The 19,011-nt window shown below is 45.2% G+C and overlaps 1 protein-coding gene across 3 annotated transcripts in view; it reads right to left on the reverse strand.

The window, feature by feature from the left end:
- Window positions 1–15,491, reverse strand: part of PRICKLE1 (prickle planar cell polarity protein 1) — a 69,198-nt gene extending 53,707 nt beyond the window's left edge. Inside the window, exon 1 of one of the 3 annotated variants that reach the window (XM_075494237.1) lies at window positions 15,183–15,491. The gene's annotated coding sequence lies outside the window, so the exon portion shown is untranslated. Of the gene's footprint in view, window positions 1–14,139; window positions 14,471–15,182 lie in introns of those variants that run through there. The other 2 variants (XM_075494227.1, XM_075494217.1) reach the window with 2 other exon arrangements.
- Window positions 15,492–19,011: the final 3,520 nt, after the last annotated feature.

Here is a 19,011-nt window from a genome sequence, read left to right on the forward strand (position 1 = left end):
TGCTTTTGCCCAGTCAAGAGGCAGCTGGCAATGCACTCTGTTCAGAGAGCTCAGAGAGCAGGATGACAACAGCAATAAAAGAAGCTTCACAGGAGGCCCAGGAATCACTTCATTTTTTCCAATGTGAGAGAGTGGAACAGCATGTTCCCATCAGCAGCTTATTCCTATAACAAACCAACAAGCAGGTGTGAACAACATTAGATAGGGACTACCAGAGATATACAATTAAAAACTGACATTTTTGTGCAATTATAGCTTCTTGGGACAAATGAGACAGTAGCATCACATTAAAATATCTGTATTTAGAGTCTGCATATAAATTGAATACATCAGCAACAAACAACTGGGAGGAAGGGACACAGAAGAGAAAGGCAGAAGGAAGACAGAAGAATTCCTCGAGGAGGTTAAACTGCTGCCACACACAAATACCCTGTTAAACACTGACCAAGGGTTTGTGTGCCATGTGGGAGAATGTTAATTGTTTACAGGTACTCAGGGCTGGAGGACTTGGATGAATACCAGGAAGCAGCGTTGAGAAAGTCCATTGTACAATTAAGAAGGGAGAGGAATCGCTGAAGGAGGCACTTTCATTTCAGCCCATCCTGCTAGTTCCTAACCTAATTATTTACCACTGAGGGTTTCCTTTCCCAAGATTGAATTCAAGGAACAAAAAAAACCCACCCCTGAAAGAATGTTTTCTTTCTCTTGTGGGAAGAAGGGTACAAAAGGAGACAGGTCTTGTTTGGTGTAGCACTAACCAGTATTTGTAGAAGATAAAAAAATGCCTTCTGGTCTATTTGAGAATGGCTTCAACGCCTGCCACTCAGGTGATTTGTTATTAGCACCTCTGTCTCACAGCTCCATCATGAAGTCTATAAAGCTAGTAACACTTTTGACATAACAGGATAATGCTCACAAGGATTTAGCTAAAAATTCTCATACCATATGCCTAAAATGCCAAGAAAACCACCATTTCATTTTTAAACAATATTTTGGTCAAGTTGGCCAGATGCTTGAGTTCTGCAGTGCCAGCAATTCCTCCTCATTTCTTTTCTGCAGCAGATCTTCTGAATACTTAATATGTCACCCAGGTGTAATTCTTCTGCAGTTAGACTAGTTTAATCCAGGTGGAAGAGTTCACCATGCACACAGCTCAGGATTCAGCGCTCAACAGCTTTGATCCACAAGTCTTCTGGCTGCAAGCTGTCACCCTTTCTCTTGTTTGCCAGGTGAGTCACATCCCTCCCGTATTTGACAATCTCCCTGCATCCGTGGAAAGAGACGGACACTGTCATCGGATGGCACAGCCCACCTGAGGTCTCAGGGACCTCCTGAGGTGCTCCTTCTCCTTCCAAGCCCATTAGAGGGAACCTGTAGCAGCTGCAGCCTGCACCCCAAGCAGGATTACTCCGCGGGCCTGAATTTAGCACCTGCCCATCCTTCCTTCAAAAGGAGGACCAACAGTTACCGACCTCAAACTGCCTCCTCATGATTACCTAATGTTAACAGTATTTGCACAGGGACACATAAACGCTTAACCCAACAAAACGCATTTCTCCTGCGGTCTCAGGCAGGCCTATCCTACTCCCATACCTGCAGGACAGGCTCACTTCAGCGCAAAAGCTCCCCAGGAATGAGGGCGATAAGGAAGCGCTCCTCTGGCTATCCAGCAGAGCCCATTTCTTCCTCTCTCCACTGTCTCCTGGGCCTGGTTAAACTAGTTTGGGCAGCTTACCAGGGGCCTGGAGAGAAACATCAAAGTGCTTGCTTTTCTTCTGTTGTCTCCTGTGTTTGTGGAACAGCTGTTATCGGGCTCCTGTCTCCATCCACACTCTGACAGCCAGCAAAACCACTTACACCCTCGCAGAGCCGCACTGCCGCAACAGGCAGCGCACGTCCTCGTCCTGCCAGAGGGTCTTCTGGGCAACGAAAGCCCCGTGAGGAAAAACTCGCTCTCCAGACACGGAGCACCACAGCCTGCCGGGCTCCTGCCGTACCCCTCCGGTCAGCCGGGGCAACCCGAGGCCAAAGGCTTCGTTTCACTCCATGTTCTCCAGCTCTACCCACAGAGTCAGCTCTGCCTGCTCCCGACAGAAGAAGCAAAGCAAGATGTCACCCCACTAGACGTACATCTAAACATATATTTGAGCATATGGGCTGAGACCTTCAGGTTTGCTCCCTTTTCCTTTGGGTTCCAGTACAATTTTGGAGAGTGGTAAATTAACATAGAGATGCAGCAAGCAGAAGAATGGAAAAAATAGTGAGTCCCCTGGTTTTTTTGCATTGGCAGACTGCCGTCTGTCCTTCAAATCCATTTATTTCACTCATTTCAAGTAGAATTACAATAATTTGAGGGGGGGAAGCACACTTTTTAGTTTGTTCTCAGTGTCACAGCAAACAAGCCGTTTAAAAAAGTCCTAAACTTCAGTCTTGAAACAGCCAGCCCGAAGCCCTTCGAGTACCGCAAAGTACACCGAAAAAAGGACGAGCGATCTCATTTCCTCGCATCCAGCACTGCTTATAGCATCTCCTCCGACAACACGGTAGGAGCAGCTTTCCACAGCGCCTGGCGAGCCTGGCCGGGGCCTTGTGGCGGCAGAGCCGCGGCCTGGGCCCCGCCGGCGGCCGCCGCGCTCACCGCCAGCGCACGGGCGCCATCTAGCGGGGGCGGGGCGCGGCCTCCGCGCACGGCTCCCGCCACAGCCGCTTGTTTCTGCCGCCGGTGCTCCGAGCGGTGAGGCGGAGCGAGCCGCCCCCCGCCCGCAGCGGCACGGCGGGTAGCGTACCGCCCCCGCTTCCTCCCAGGCCGAGGTGACCGGGGAAACGAGCTCCCTATCATTCACGCACCTTTTGGGCAGCTATACATTAAGCCGCCATCACAGGTCACCCCAGCTGCGTGGCTGCAGCTCCATCGCACCTCTCCCAGGTGAGGAGGTAAGAGCACATGGCGTTTTGCCACCAGGACCGCGAGGCCCCCGCTGGAAATTAATAGCGGCCAGAGCCCTAACACCACAGGCTATCAGCTTTCCACACCCCACCTGTCAACTAGTACATCTTCTGCCATCTTGGGAGTCTGTACGTGGAGTTTGCCTGACCAGACCTGGCTGCTACCCTCCCCCTTGCAACACCCTGCCTCTCAGCCCTTCCCTGGAGTCACCAGCTGCAAGAGAGCCCAGGCAGGCACTATCACACTAGCCTGGTTTTCTTTGCAAATCCAGAAGTGTAGTTAGAGCTCAAGCCCCATATTTCATTATTTAAGTGAAAATATCCAGGACTGTCATTAATTCTGCATATTTTTCATCTATGCAGTTTCAAGGTGACTATTCTCAAGCATTTCTCCTGCAGACAGCTGGCACAGCACTGACTTGAGATGCACCTTCTCAGGCAGGTACTCTCTGCCCTCCATGCTGGTAACACACCTGCCAGTGCTGGCCCAACTGCTACAGAAACACTTCAGTTTTGGAGATGGGTATCTTGGGCTTTCTTACACAAGTGTGCTTGATGTGCATCTATTGTGCTACAGGTGCAGAGTGTGCACACAGGCTCACATGTCTTCTGAGATGTTTTTCTTAAGGGCCAAATTCATAGCTCTACCAAGCTGCGTGCATGCTTTAGTCAGAAATTTAGACATTGTTTTTTTCCCAGTGTGTCCTCCTGATACTTACTCTATTCCATAAAGTATCACAGAACAAACTAATTTGTAGGCGAGGGCTGGAACTGTTCCACAGGAAAGAAAACTGAGGCTACCAGAATGCTGTTAGACATCAACGTCACAAAACCGCCTTTAAATAGTAATTTTGGAAGGATATCAAGAAATAAATCTTTCCTATGCACCCTTCCACAGTGTACCAATTTTTAATCATTTTTATCTTCCTTAAACAGGACAGTCAGATAAAAACTTAGAGCCTGCTGGCATCATTTAAAACATTGCTTTATTCCCCTTCCCATACACACTTTTGTCCTTAACACATGCATATTCTTAAAGGGTTTTAAGCACTTTCCTACAGTGTACACCATGACATGGACCTGTAACTGAACAGCAGGATTAATCAAGAGTAATCTATTCATGCTCCTGATCCCATACATTTTTGCTTACTGCCACAGAAGACATGGGTGCCAAGCATCTATCAGAGGCCTCTTGTCAGAAACCATTTGTGTGAGAAAAACCTAGCTTTTAAAGACAGCTGGGATAGGTACATAGTGACCTATTCAGTAGTCATAGTTTTTAGGATACCTACATACAAATCACGACTGCAAGCAAATGGCTCTGGAATTATTTACTAGAAGGACTGCTTCCTAAAATTTATGTTGGGTTTATTGCTACTTCCAAACCAGATTTGTGTCTTGCAGAAGCGTTGCACCATCAGCTCTGTATTTTGTGGTGACAACTCCTCAAAACTATCTATAAACAAGTTTAAGCTCTGGATCTCCAAATACATCTCCATTTCCTGAGGTCAAGTTTTAATGTCACCAGTTTCACAACAGGCAGAAAGTTACTAAGTCTCTTCAGATACTTTAGTCACCAACCTTATTACACAATATTGTCTTTGACTAATTACAACTAATAAAGAGCCAGAAGCATGCTCTTCTATTCCCATATCTTTTTCATTGGAAGCTGCTTTGTCCATGAAACTGATAACGTGCTTCATATTGCTTGGCAAAGATTTCAGTCTTTCTTCAAGCTTGCTGTATAGACCAATTTGCATTACAAACTAATCTTCCCAGAGATTCTCATACTCTAGCCACAGCACCCTTTTGTTTCTCTTGTACCCAAAGATGACTTGCACACCAGACCTTATGCTTTGGAAATACTACCAAAAGTAGTTTCTCTTCCAGACATGCATTGCAGCCTCCACAATAACAACTCTCAAAAGAGCTTAAAAATGCTCCAAAAATGGTATGACAGAATGAGTCTCAAAGCCATCGGATTAAAAATTAGTCAAACCTGCCACCAGGAAGACTGCCTGCACATCTCTGCATTCGGAAGGCTGTTGGTTCCTTACTCGACAACAAGGACTGCTCTACCAGAACAAAGCTGAGAAGCTGCCAGCTGAGAAGAGCTTATTTGATTGACAAGCATATATATCCCTACCACATATCCTTCTCTGCCCCCACCACTCCTCACATCAGCTATAGGCAAGCACTACTGCACACGATCACAGCAGTTCACAGCAGCAGTGAACACACCTTGGTTTAGTCTCCATCATCATGCTACCTCACTGTTGGACAGCTATACTTCAAAAAAGCCACCGTTAAAGCTACAATCAATGCACTATGATAAATAACTATCTAAAATGCTTGATTTTTCCCATGGTAAGTAATGCAAAACCAAGCAGGGACAAGGAAGAACTCACTATTGGAATTAATAGCTGTAGTCAAGAGGTCAGAAACTGGTTGTGTATCATCTCTGTGGCTGGGAAGCCACAGTGAAGACAGAGGTCTGCAACACTACAACCATGTGCAGCACAGCAAGCTTCTGTGGCATCTTCTGTCCCTGATACTTCACTCATACATAAGGCCACCACATACTAGCTAAGTAACCTCCTGACTTATTTGGGGGGTGGGGGATTAAAGTTGAAGGGGAAAGCTCAAGGACCGAACAGCACAAGAGGCTAAACACCACAAGGTCTTCACTCTCATCGTAATAAAGTTAGAGATAAAATTTAAGTGATATACTAAGCCTACCACATTCTTCAAGTATAAAGAGACTCCCTGGTGGACACCTGCAATTTGCTACTCAAGCAGAAAACAAAAATTCAAATAAGCCAATAGATCTACTCTGAGTTAGAATACGTTACAAGAGTCAACTATTTCATGGGTTTTTTTAAACTGTAAAAAGAGGCAGTCAAAGCAAGGTTTCAGTTAGGTAGAGAATGCTGCATTAATTTAAAAAACTAAATAGTGGTAAAGTTGGAGTCTGTTGCACTGGTTAATGAATGAAGTGACTGTTTTCAAAGATATCCACACATGTACAGATCATAGCTAGCATGAACAGTTTTTACAGCACTCCTGTATAATCTCATTCAGTTATTTGACTACTGATGGTAATTAAGGACCATAATCCATTGCCAAAAAATAAACAAATGTGAGCAACCACCAAAATTTAGGCAATGGCAGAAATTGTGTGTGGATATTCCAGGTTTATTGCCAAGTGCTTAGCTGTTCAGAGAAAATCTGAAGTTAAAATAAGTTCTTGAGTATGTACAAAACATAAGAATGAAGCCGAACACTTTCCAAGCACAGGAAAAATGACAATAACTGAGAAAGTTTTGTTTATGTAGAATTAGTATCTTGAACTTGGATAACAAGGAACAAGATTCACAGATTAGAACTACTAAAGCAATAGAAAACCACAAAGAAAGTTTACGTTGTATGGATAGAGCCAATCCAGCCTTCTTTCCTTTGGGACTTGCACAGGAATACAGCTCCACCCCAGACTTTTTGTAGGATCTGACCCTAGTAAGGTAAGTACTTTACCATGCGTATTGCTTATTAACTACCAAAATTGATGTAGCAGTACTGAGGTATTAAATCAAAGAAACATGCATCATGATTAGGGGTACTAGCTGTAATGTATTATATATGAAAATGAAACATTATGTACGAAGAGAAACAAGCATAACAACTGATATCTACAAACTAAAGTCACAGTGGCACATTGAACAATTTTAGGTTAACCAGACTCACTTAAAAATAGAAACCAGAGGCTGGGCTCTTCTCTCACCCCATTTTACATGTCTTTACTTCCATTGATTTCAAGTGAAGTTCTTCACAATTTATGCCATTGTGAGAGGAGAATCAAGCCTTGTGTGTTTGAAAGGAAACAGCAGACATGTTTCCCACCAGAGTGCAGGGGGAGATTTTTAAAATAACACAAGTATATGAACTGTGAAACCAATAGAGTACACAAGCAAAGGCAGGCAAAGAGGCTCTAGCTGGGGGTGGTGGTGGCGAACTTGCAGCTTATCCAGGTTTGGTTTTTTTTTTTCCTTTTGAAGATTTGGGATTGGTATTAAGAAGTCAGAAGCCCAGTCATTAAACTGGCTTTAAAATAAAATTTTAGAAATAAATATTGCATTTTCTTTCCGACAGACATAATTGATTTATATTTTCCTACAGTTATTCTATAAAGTGAGCAGGCCGTTTTCTTTGCGAAGGACACAGACTTCCCATTCCCAGAAACTGGGAAGTGGGGGGGAGGTCTGAACTACTTGCATCACTAGAAGTGGTGCCTAACCATCACTCATACCCAAGCTCAAACAGATGATCTTCCAAAACCCCTCAGGATCATCTGGACAAGTAATATTACAGTAGTTAGAAAGAGCAACACTTGTGACTGGAACTCAAGTCAGGCGAAGTACTAGATGACAAACCGCTATAGGTGACAAAACCATTTCATGGTTTGGACCTATGGCACAACAGAAGCTACAGCTTTATGGTCTATTTTTTTTTTTGAGTAACAGCACATGGTTAGGAAGCTCCTCTTTCACCACCCTGGTAAGCAACTCTGCACTAACACAATCATTGTACCCGTCTGTACTGATTTGGGAAGCTCGCTTAAAACAAAAAGCGAGAAAACCCCCAAACCCACAAATGTTTTCAAACCATCTCTACATCCCTGCTCAAGCTGTGCCAGCACAACTAAGCGACTGTGCAAGGGAAATAGCTTGAGTATTTTGCAGAGGGAATACAGACTTATCTCATTGTTTTATCAGGTTTATATGTCATAGCAATGCAAGATTGAAGTCATTCGTACTCATTCAGAGTCCAACACTGACAGAATATTACTGTAACTGCCTGTTTGGAAGTGCTTTTCCCCCACCTTCACTCGTGTGCACAACCAGTGTCGCAGCTCACATACTGGTTTTTAAGTCTCCCCCTGCACTCCAGTAGGAAGACATGCTGGCAGTTTCCTTTTAAACCCAAGTCTAGATTCTCTTCTCACAATTGCATTAAACATTGGCCGATTTAGTACTAGTACATGACAAAGCAGGAAGAACATAAACGCACAGAATTGCACAAAGGAGGGTGACTTCTACCTGTGGAAAAAGTGTTGCATAATTCAAGATATACCTGTTGATTTTCATGAGACCTGTTCTTTCAAAGCATTAGTCTCCTTCCAGAGGCCATGGGAAGGTGGAAAGAGACCCAAGAACAAACACATATGCCCTTGAATATCCAACTTTTGAGTGTTTCGGAGTTAGTATTTAGATGTTGACTTAGTCACAGACATCAAAGTAAAAAAAGACTTAAATGAACAAGAGCCTGGTATCACCTCAATTCCTAAAATAAGGCCGCCAAGTATACCTTTGTGCTACTATACCACAGTCAAAGAGTCCTCATCATATCAGTACCTCTTTACAGCATCAGCTCCAGGCTTATAAAACATCAACTAATAGGTCAAAGAGGTTTATAAACAGCTACAGTGCAATACAAGACAGACAGGGAGACATAAAAAACTAACCTACCAAAATTACAGCCTAAAAGATGGCAGATTCAGAACCAGACAATAGAGCTCTGAGTGTCAGGGGAGATTTTGCAAAGAAATCTGAAAAGCAATAAATCTCCAGCAATGAAATAGATGCCTGCTTGTCACTGCGGTCACTTCAGTTCAATCAAATACCTGCATTGCTCAAGTTCAATATATTAACAGCTACTCTAAAACCGTAAGAGCTCTTCTTGCATGAAATCAAGAGTTTTATTTAAGTGGAAAATCATATATTGAGACAGAAATGGGCTATTAGCCTGGACCACTGAACTACAGCTTCACACCACCTGAAATCCCCTGCAAAGATTGTCCAAGCAGGTTGTCAGTATGAAAGGTCAGGGGGTAAAGCTTGATGTTTACTGGATTCACAAACAGCTAAATCAACCATTCAGCTCACCAATAGTTGCAGCATCCTACTCTGCAGCCTCCTTCTCTGCAAGCATTTCCACAGCTTTTTGGCAGCTCAACACTTGAGCACAACAGCAATGCATAGGGCTCCCTCTTACCGTGCGGATGCTCTCTCCAGCCTCACCCTAGTACAAACCTCCCTTCCCCAGATCCTCCTAAGGGGTGGCCAATGCCCCGCAAAAGGGGACCTGCACTCTGGGATCTGGCTGCAGAGAAGAGCTGCCGTAACACAACTGCTTGCTTTTTTTAGGCAGCTCTCATTTCTCCTGAATAGTAGTGGTACCTCCTAGTAGATACCTGCTGAAATCCAAAGCTACGCTGAGCTGCTGAGAGGACAGAACAAAACTGCATCCTGGGTGACAACATCCTTACCAGGCTGGAAGTTACGTACTTTTCCGGTACCTCGGTACAGATGAGAGCCTGGTCTGCTTTCTACATGTTTGGCAGTACTCCAAGACATTCGTTGGCTATTGGCCTGCCAAGCTGTTTAGGCTTATAAGTTCCTTTGCACTCGCTTTATACCATTAATTTTGTTAAATATAAACATATCCTCTGTGTATCTTATTCCCATATTCCATATGCACAGAACAAACTCATTTCAGTCCTGGGATGAATGGGAACTCAATATTTATCACACAGATCCACCATGCTTTGCAAACAAGACTAAAAACCTCTCACAATGAAGTTATCCATATGATCCTTCTGATGAGCAAAGCATGAGAAAACAGTTCAAAGCTCTCAGAAAGCCATATGTATACTTTTACAAAAGACATCTGCAATTCACCAGTGAAGTTCTAGACCTAGCATAATTCATTCAGCAGTCTGTATATATAGATGCAAATACACTAGGTTCAGACATTTCTTCAATGCCTTCCTAAAGTATATAAATATTCACACTTTGAATAGTCATCTCAGCATGCAAAGCTTTTATTTTTCTACAAAAATACTGATTCCTGCAAGCAGGCTGAAATAAAGTAAAAATATATTAGTCCTAAAGTATGCACACAAACACATGCAATTTCTTTACATGAGCACTTTTGAACTTCTGGGTGATTAACTATAACACTTGATTACAAAAAGAGATCTTTAAAAAACATGTTCCCTAATTATGCACTAATTTAACATGCTTGAAAACAAGTCAGCTTTTACTGCTGTTAGACAAGTTGATCCACACTTGAAAGTGCAAGTCGGCTTTCAGTTGGTGCCATGGTTATTGTGCATTTGCGTTGCTACAGAAGCGGGCCATGGGTGAGGGCAGTGTCCGACTAGCCCGTGCGCTCAACGGGTTGAGCAAGAGTGCCCGGGTGCCTCGGCAGAGCCTCTCACTGAGCTAGAACTGTCTCCGTCACAGGAGTACTTTGTTAATGAAGAGATTAGAGGAGAGTAAAACGGATAGAGCTGAACAATTACAGTGCTTGTGTCAGAGGTGGTTTGCATTGCTCCAGTGAGGAGCATGGGAGTACAGAAGAGACATGTGCTTTGAGGAACATATAGCAGTATCTGTCTAGATGTGTTTAAAGATTCAATTGCACAATTCTTAACATGTAAGTTTTTCATTTCAGTCTTTTTAAGACTGGTGAGAGAAGATGCAGCTTCCCTAAAGAACAAGAGGATGCAAGAGTCCTACCACACAGCATGATCTGAAGCCTACCTTGCTACATTCATGACTGCATCTCTGTTCTTATTTTCTTTTTAAAACACTCAAACACCTTCAGAAATGAAGATGTTTGGACAATTAAGACTCCCTTTAAGAAAATTTAAGGGACTAACATCACCCTGCTTAAGAAAATCTGTAAGTTTTATTATAAGCATCATGATATTGACATGCAGATTTTTTAATCATGCTGGTTGCAATTACACAAATCAGTGATCAAATCCACCAAGAAGTCAGTTTTCATATACACCACATTAACACAAACATTAGACATGGATTTGGCACATTGCTGTCAGAGAAGCCTAGCCCTGGAATCATGTAATATTAAGATTGGGGCTACCTGATGCAAGGTTAGAAGGCAACAAGCTCAAAAAGGTGGTTATAAAAACATCTCAGGAAACAAAATTTATTTTAAATAAAAGCAAAGCAATCATATTTCAATATTTGGATGGCAGCTGGAAATGCTTTTTTGCGGAGCATGCAGCTGCTCCACGAAGCCAGTATTGTGTGTAACTGGAAACATTTCAAAAAACCAGAATTGTTACTAAAGTCAAAGACCATAATTGCAAGCTGTGGGATCTGTGCTTAGATAAAAGAGGGGCAACCAAATAAAACTATTATAGATATAAACCTACAAGCACACTCCATACTACTCTTACCACTTTATTGCCAACTGAGTAGAACTAGAGAGCAAGGGAGTAAGGCAGAGGGGAAGAGATGGAATGAAGCAAAATGAAGGAGAGAAGCACACAAGGCAGAACAGCAAGAGCTATCAGGTGCTATAAATCAATGTTTCCAACACAAACCTTAGACAGGAGTACATGACTTTAGTACAGAACAACTGAAATAACACAGTTCCAGCTTTTGTTGATGTGTAATCCACTGTAATCCTGCCTGAGAGACTGTCTACCCCAGGCTTACTAGCCAGCAAAACGCTCTGAGCTTCATAGGTTCAAAATGATCTTGAAAAGCAACTCACCAATCTTATGGTTATATTTAAGAACTTTTAAGGAGTTAGCCTTCCAGGCAGAGTTCCAACAAAAGGTAAGCTAGCAAAAAGCTGTCATTTACAGATATTTTTAAAATACTAAAAGTTTGTATTGGCTCATACCTCTTCTATCTGAGCACTTCACTCATTTTGTACATTTAAAAAAATCTCCTTGCACAAGAACATGCTTGAGAAGTATCGCCAGTTTGTGCTGAGAAGTCATTTGCTCACTTAGTTTTGCAAAAAAAAAGTATAATGTATTTAGTGCATAATATAAACAAACAAAATACAAAGAGGAAGAGTTATAGAAGACCACTTGTGAAATTTTCTTCATTAACTGGAAATATCCTTGACAACGAACCAGCAGCCAAAGGGCTGTTTCTGTAAAAAAAGGCGTAATTTTGGCAAATTGTGACCCGATAGTCTATCTGGGAATTTCTGCCAGAAACGCCACGACTTCAGTGTGCTATTACTTGCAAAACATGTTTCTTCCCATCATTCTTCAGCCATAAGGTGGGAGGGGGAAAGATGAGCGATAGCTGTGCTGTATCCTTCCAAGCTGGTTGTTCCCATTATACAACTCCTAATCCAAACAATTTAAGCACACAAGTAAAAGCTACTCATTTCTGTAAACACATCCAGGAGCAGGACCTAAGCATGCGTGGCTTACACCAAGCATATGCTAATGACTAGAGCTAACCTCAAGTTTACCTCTGTTCAAACAGCATATGCAGAAAACAGTGCTGGCTAAACTGAAGCTTAAGCCCTTAATACAAGGGGGTAAACTGAATATTGATATAAGCCACTTGGTCATTGTGCACCCATCTCATAATCAAGTATTCTTAATGCAATATTATATCATACAACAATTTTCCCCAGAAACACAAATGATGCTTTGTAATTATATTAAAAAAAAGTAACATTTCAGAGCATGTTTTTATACCCCAACAGCAGGGATCTCTTTACTTTAGGATAAGGTAGTGGCAGAAAACAGAAACAAAACCCAGCTTGTTTGTTTGTTTTAAATGGACTTCACCACTGCACATACAATTAACTCGGGAATGCACAAGACATAGCATCCAAGCAAACAGAGGCTTTAAATTTAAGCACAACTCTCAGCCTGCTCTGTTTGAAGCTGTGTGTAGCAGCCCTTGACAACCTATTACACAAGCTCCATATTACAGAGGGAAAGGACTTTTAGGCTAGGATACAAAGGCTGCAGCATTAGGAAGGGTCAAAGCGATCTACAAAGACATACCATGAAACAAAGCCGTTTAAATTACTCTGTAAAATGTAGACATTCATTAGCATAGAAAAGTTTCACAGGAAAACCATGACAAAGTAAAAGACATCTGATTTTCATATGCTAATTAATTAAATATGCCAAATGCATTTAATCTCTTATTATAACCATAGGGGGAGACAGACCAAACTCTTGAAGTTCAGAAAAGCCAGGTCATTAGCATGCCAAGTCATTCTTCACATCCCCTCCTTATATACAAATTTACATTCCCAACTTATTATATATGTAAGTAAATCCTGGCTTCCCCCTCCATTTCTCCTTCTTTGGAAGACACTTGCCATCTCCTACTCCTGTATTCTAAACATCTTAAATGTTAGAAAGAACTCGTTTGCTAGGAAAAAAAAAAAGCACAGAAGCCGTTCTGCCAAAAGCCTGAGCTAAACGCCCCAGTCCCCCTAAGACGTAGAATAATAAGCTAATTGAAAATGAGATTAGTAACATTCTTGCACATATGCATGAAAACCCACACATAGCTTGTAGTCTTTCACTTTTAAGTTCAGATGACATTCCTAGCCATTTCTTGCCTTTCCAAACAAGAAAAGGATTCTGATGTTTACGTAAGGTTCTTCTTGCTTAATAAATCTTAAATTGAAACAGATTTTTTTTTTTTTTAAACAGTTACCTTCTTCAGAGTTATCATACTACAGGATATTAGGAAAAACCAGACTCTCCTGTTGCTTTTACCCACATCTGACTCCAATCTTAATAGTTTAGCTATTAACCCTGTAAGGTCCCCACACACACACCTTACCCAGTTGATGTTAAAATTTTTATATGACTGATCTGGGCTTACTCATTACAAAACCTTTTGTTATACAGAAGGAGAGCAGCTCTGTGGACCTTGATTTACAGGATACCATTAACCATGTTGTTGGCAGAACTGCACCAGCCCAGCTCATCCGGGGCTCTGCGGTGAGAAATGAAAGAATCCATCACTGCAGTCAGAGTAACTGCTCTCCTTCTCGCCTCTCCCCTTCGTCCCCTTTCCAAGCCCACTCTGACCTGCTAACATCTTGGGATGAAAACCTGGCCGCTGCGATATACCTGTGCTGTAGAGAGGTAATACAAATAACAGTATTTCCTCCTAGAAATGATAATAACTAGAGCTAAAGGGGGAAAAACACATCCTGCTAGAAAATCTCAACAGTCTCTCTGAGTTTGCCATGCAAAAATATGCAGTCTGAAGACCTCCGTTACCAGCTAAACAACGAAAACAGAGAACTTCGTGGGCAGTAACACTAGCCATTTATTTTTGCCACCTTTTAGGTTTTAGCATGTAGGGAATATGCATTGCTAACCTTTAAATCCTCTGTATAAACATTTCTCAGAGAGCTTGTAAAATATCCCCCGCTGCGTTTCCTGGCTCTCCAGTTGATGGCATTTAGAAACACTGGTACTGGCGGGTGCTTTATTTTGCTTTCCTTGGCCACCCCGCTGGGGTACAATGACAGATTCCTGTCCAAGGCCAGACCCGGCCGCCCCAGGCTCGGACCACAACGAAGGCGCCCTGGACTCAGCCCAGCCCGGCCAGATGATAAATGGTGGCTGCTGGAGTTTGAAATCCCACGGTGGAAATAAATATTCTGGGAGCAGGGGCTCAGGGAGCGTCCGTCGCCCTCCCAGAGCTCTCTTCATTGAGGAAGAAGATACATAGGCGCTCCGGCTCGGTCCGTGCTGCACCGCAGCCGCTGTCGGGGGGTTCACCCCCGTGTAACACAACGCGCTCGCAGCGGAGAGCCCCAAAGACGCCGCCGGGGTGCCAGACCGAGGTGGCCCCCCACGGGTCCCCCGCCCGGGGCAGGAGGGCGCCCAGGCGCGGGCACTTCGCTGCGGATAAGGGAGAAGGCGGAGGCTGCCTGGAGGAGGCCAGTTGTCACCCCACTGACAGGCAACAGCTGAGCTCCCGCATCTGGACCCTCATTCAGACCGGCGGCCCCAGCCCGCCGCGCCTCCCGCTCCGCCGGGCGCACCGAGCCGGCGCCGCGCCATTCCCCCCCGACAGCCGCCGCGGGGCTCGGGGGGACCCCCCGCCCCCGCTCTCCCGAGCCCGCAGCCCCCCGTCCAGCGACTCCGTGCAGGACGGCGCTACTCCAGCGGCGCTGACGAGTGCCGGCTCTGGGTTCGGGCGGCTCCTCACGGGCACCCCCCGGCGACGCAAACCCCGGTCGGGCCGCAGAACCTCCGCCGCAGAGCGGGGTGCCGCGGGAAGGGCTCCGCCGCCGCCAGCGGCACGGTCCCGGCTGCGGACGGCGCCCCGCCAAACCCGCCGGGCGTCCCGCCGCGTCGCCGCGGGCTGCCACCCGCGCCGGCCGGCCCTCCCCCGCGGGGAGAAGCCACTTACCCTCCCCGCGGCGCGGCCGAACCACGGCGACGTATTCCCGGGCGGCGAGCAGCGGCGGGGTCCGTCACACCGACAGCGGGGGAGGCGGCACCCGGCTCTGCCCCGCGTAGTCAGCGCCGGCGGGAGACGCGCATCTCCGGCAGCGCCGCGGAGGGGACCGCCCGGCCGGAGCCTCCTCTGCCGCCGGCAGCCTCCGCCGCCCGCCGCGACTGGCCGAGCCCCGCGCCCGCTCCCCGCCCTAATGGGGCTCCGCCGCCCCGCGCCCGGGACGCCGACATGCGCGTTCCGCCGCGCCCATTGGCTGCCGCCCGCCGCGCCCGCCAATCGCCGTCGGGCCGGGGCGGCCGGCGGCTCGGAAAAGCCGGCGGGGCGGGGCGGGGCGCGAGCGCGAGGGGCGGGGCGCGAGGGGCGGGGTCCCGGCCCGGCCCCGCCCGTCTGCCCGGCGCGGCGCGGCGGGGGCCGTGGTGCCGTTTGAAGCTCACGGGGGCACGGCAAAACTTGTGAAACCCCTTCCCCCCCCCCCAGTTCGGAAGGCCGGGGAGCAGGCGGGGGACGGGCAGGCTCCCCCCTCCGTTTCCCCCGCTCAGACGGAGCTCTGAGGCCAAGTGCTGCGCTCCTCGCCGCCGGCTGTCACCGGGGGAGCGGGAGAGGGAAAGTTAATTAAACCTTTTCCCGCTGATCTGTGCAGGGGCGGGCGATGGAGCTCGCTCCGGCGGTACGTGCGGCCCACGGTACGTCGGTGGGCCGCGCGTACCCACCGGCTGCGGCCGGGGCACTGCTGGAGGGAACGGGGCGCGGGGCCCTCGCCCTCCCGCGGGCGTGGAGCCGGCAGCCGCCGGGCTCGGGAAGCTCCCTTGGAGGGCTGGCAGGGGCGGGCATTTCCCCAAGCAAAGCAGCCCCGGTGTTGGCGTAAATAAGGTGGCAAAACGAAGGCGGCGGGCATTAAAGGGGCACTGAAGTAGCCAGGTGTGCGTTTAGATCCCTTCCCTTGCATTGTTACCGGCACTTTTGGTGTCTGTTTAAGCTGGGGGAGTTTGCAGCCCTTGTGTCAGCTGCTCGCACCTCACACCCTTTAAGCAACGTGAATTGAGCTCCTGGTTTTCCAGTGGTCTCGCGGTGCTTAAATCCTCTATGAAAAAATCAAAGAGAGTAACAATGAAGACGTTTAACTTAATGTTGGGTTTTTTTTTTTCTATAGGTGCAAATAGGAAAGTGAGATAATTTTACCAGAGTGACTTCTAAGCGATCACAAACTCTCCCCACTTGGTGAAACAAATGTGTTTGGAACTGCGAAAGCTTAATATAAGCCTGAAATTTGGTCCTGTTGTCTGGCAGTGTCTCTCTTGATTCTTCTAAACAAGGAATTATTTGAGGTTAGGAAATGGCAATTTTCCCTTCATGTTTTGAAGCACATTCGGTTTTCCTGTGTTAGCAGAGTAAGTTTGTTATCTGGAATCCAATCTGGTTAAAATCATGTTTCTGTATCCGAAAAAATACAAATGTAACACTCACAGGAAACAGCTTTAGACTACAACCCTAGGCTACAACTTTATTGCAGGCAAGAGTGTTAAACCTACTTATCACCTTAGAAGTTCAGCTGCAATCCTAGCCCTGGGTGCTCTGCTCTGCTGTTTCCTTGCAGCCTGGATGTAGTGTCACCATCGCATCGCTGAACACTTCTTTTTAAATCTTAACCAAGTCTGAAAAGAAACATTTTCAGATTGCATCTGCATGGAAGCTTTCAGGGAGAGAGCAAAGACACTTGTACAGACAGGTGAAACCTCGTTAAAAGAAGTCTCTGTCACTTTTTACATCAGAATGAATTTGGATGTCTCCTATAATTTAAGAAAAAAACCCATGAAGGATGAAGTGGAAATGTGAAAAAATGAATATGTTCTAAAGGGAATATGAAGAAAAGGATGGCAAAGATGGCAAAAGGGCTGCTCGTAGCCATCTGCTGCTATAGAGCTCTTTGTCCCTTGTCCTGTGTTCTCCCCTGCCACCTAGTCAAGCATTTCTGTAGCACTTATCACTAACATCTAAATACGTTTAGACTGTGCTGGCAGCATTGCATGATTTCCGTCATTTACTTCTTCCCACTTCAGGTTCCAAAGGCATAGGAAATAAGATCGCTTGGCTTTTAAATAACCTTGTCAAAGGTGTTTACAGTCGTATATTAGCAGATCTGAATCTGGAATGAAAGAATTTATGGCCAATGCACTCTTTTAAGTTGTATATCTGTTTATCTGATCCTCACTTACAAATGCCTCTAATTAAGCTATAAACTCTTAGTTTCTACTTAACCATATGGGTAGCCTGGGAAGTTTGCTACAGTCGTGTAATTTACCCGTTCTACAGCCATGTCTGCAATGCAAATCCAGCATAACTGCTTTAATAGTGTTACAACCTGCTCTGTTTTTCACAGCATGGACAGAAATAAAGAATGTCCAAGTTATCAACTGTAGTCCTGACGAAATAGTGCAGTCAGTTTTCTCTTTGGACCTACGGGACTTTGTTTGTGTCAGGGAGAAAATATGCCCATAACCCTGCAAACAGTAGGAAATAAGATTAAAAAATTAAATCCAGGAATGCAAGGACTGAGGGAGGGGCTATAATATTCTCCATCAATTTTTTTGCACTTTCCGTGGGAGCTACTTGGCTCTCCTGTGGTTTTGTTGCATTCTACGCTCGGGTACTGTTCGTCGTTTTTAGTTGCATGCACTTTTCATTCACTTGAAGCCTGGATAATTTGAGGATGGGGTCTACCCTGCCACTGGAGTGGGTTGAAAGAGGGTATAAGGCAAACTCGCACATAATAAAGGCCCAGAGTTACAGTATCTATTTGTATATCTTAAATTTATTAAATATTTTAGAAACATTTATGCAAGAAAAAACATACAAACTACTGATAAACAAGTTTAAAAGGGGCTTGAGTCCCAGCTTTGTTACTTTAACATAGTAAAAACCCCAACCTCCATGGGACTGTTACCTATTGTATGAAAAATGTATTTTAAAATATGTTCTATATTTAGGATTTTTCTCTAGAAAGTAGTGCTGACAGCGATAACGAATTTCATGTGCAGAATGCAATTTTTGGCCTATGTTGCAGGAGCTTAAAATTTTAAAATGTGAAGTATGAAAAGTTTTTGTGTGATTTTGAAGCAGGGGGAAAAGCATCTGTAAGATTCACACAGGTACGCTGGAAGGAAATGCCTAGAGCAGTCCATCAGACTTTCTTTTCCAATCCTACCTCTTCCAGTGAATACTTTAAGTATTTCTTATTATCTTTAAAGTATGCCATGTTTTCATATTGAAACCTTACATACGGAGTTGCAAATGCAACTGCAGGTAGGTGAACAAAAATAGCTCCTTAGCTAAGTAGCAAAAATCAAATCTATCACCGATGTAGCTTTGAGGCTAGCCCGACTTGGAAGAGATGGCTGGGCCTGATGGCCCCCAGAGGTCCCTTCCAACCCTGATCCTCTGATCTAGAGCTGTTGGATTTGGCCAATACAGAAGATACAGGTCAGACTATGCTGTCTAAAGCAGTTTAAGTATTGGGGAATAGAAAAAGGCCATGCCTGGAGATGGAGAGTTCGAGTGAAGCATAGCGGTCTTTACACTGACATTAGGTCACCCCACAGGTGTCCATCTGGTGGTTTTACTGTGTATTTAAAACAACATTTGTGTTAGATTAGGGGCAAGATTTTGATTTTTTGCAAGGTCAGATTGTACTGTTTTGCTTTGTTTCAGCTTTTCTCTGTGGTGTGAAGCATAGGCCAGCTTCATTTGAGGATTTTGGGGGAGGAACAATGCTTTAATTTCTGCT

Source organism: Mycteria americana, chromosome 1 (genome assembly GCF_035582795.1).
Source record: "Mycteria americana isolate JAX WOST 10 ecotype Jacksonville Zoo and Gardens chromosome 1, USCA_MyAme_1.0, whole genome shotgun sequence".
Taxonomy (NCBI): domain Eukaryota; kingdom Metazoa; phylum Chordata; class Aves; order Ciconiiformes; family Ciconiidae; genus Mycteria; species Mycteria americana.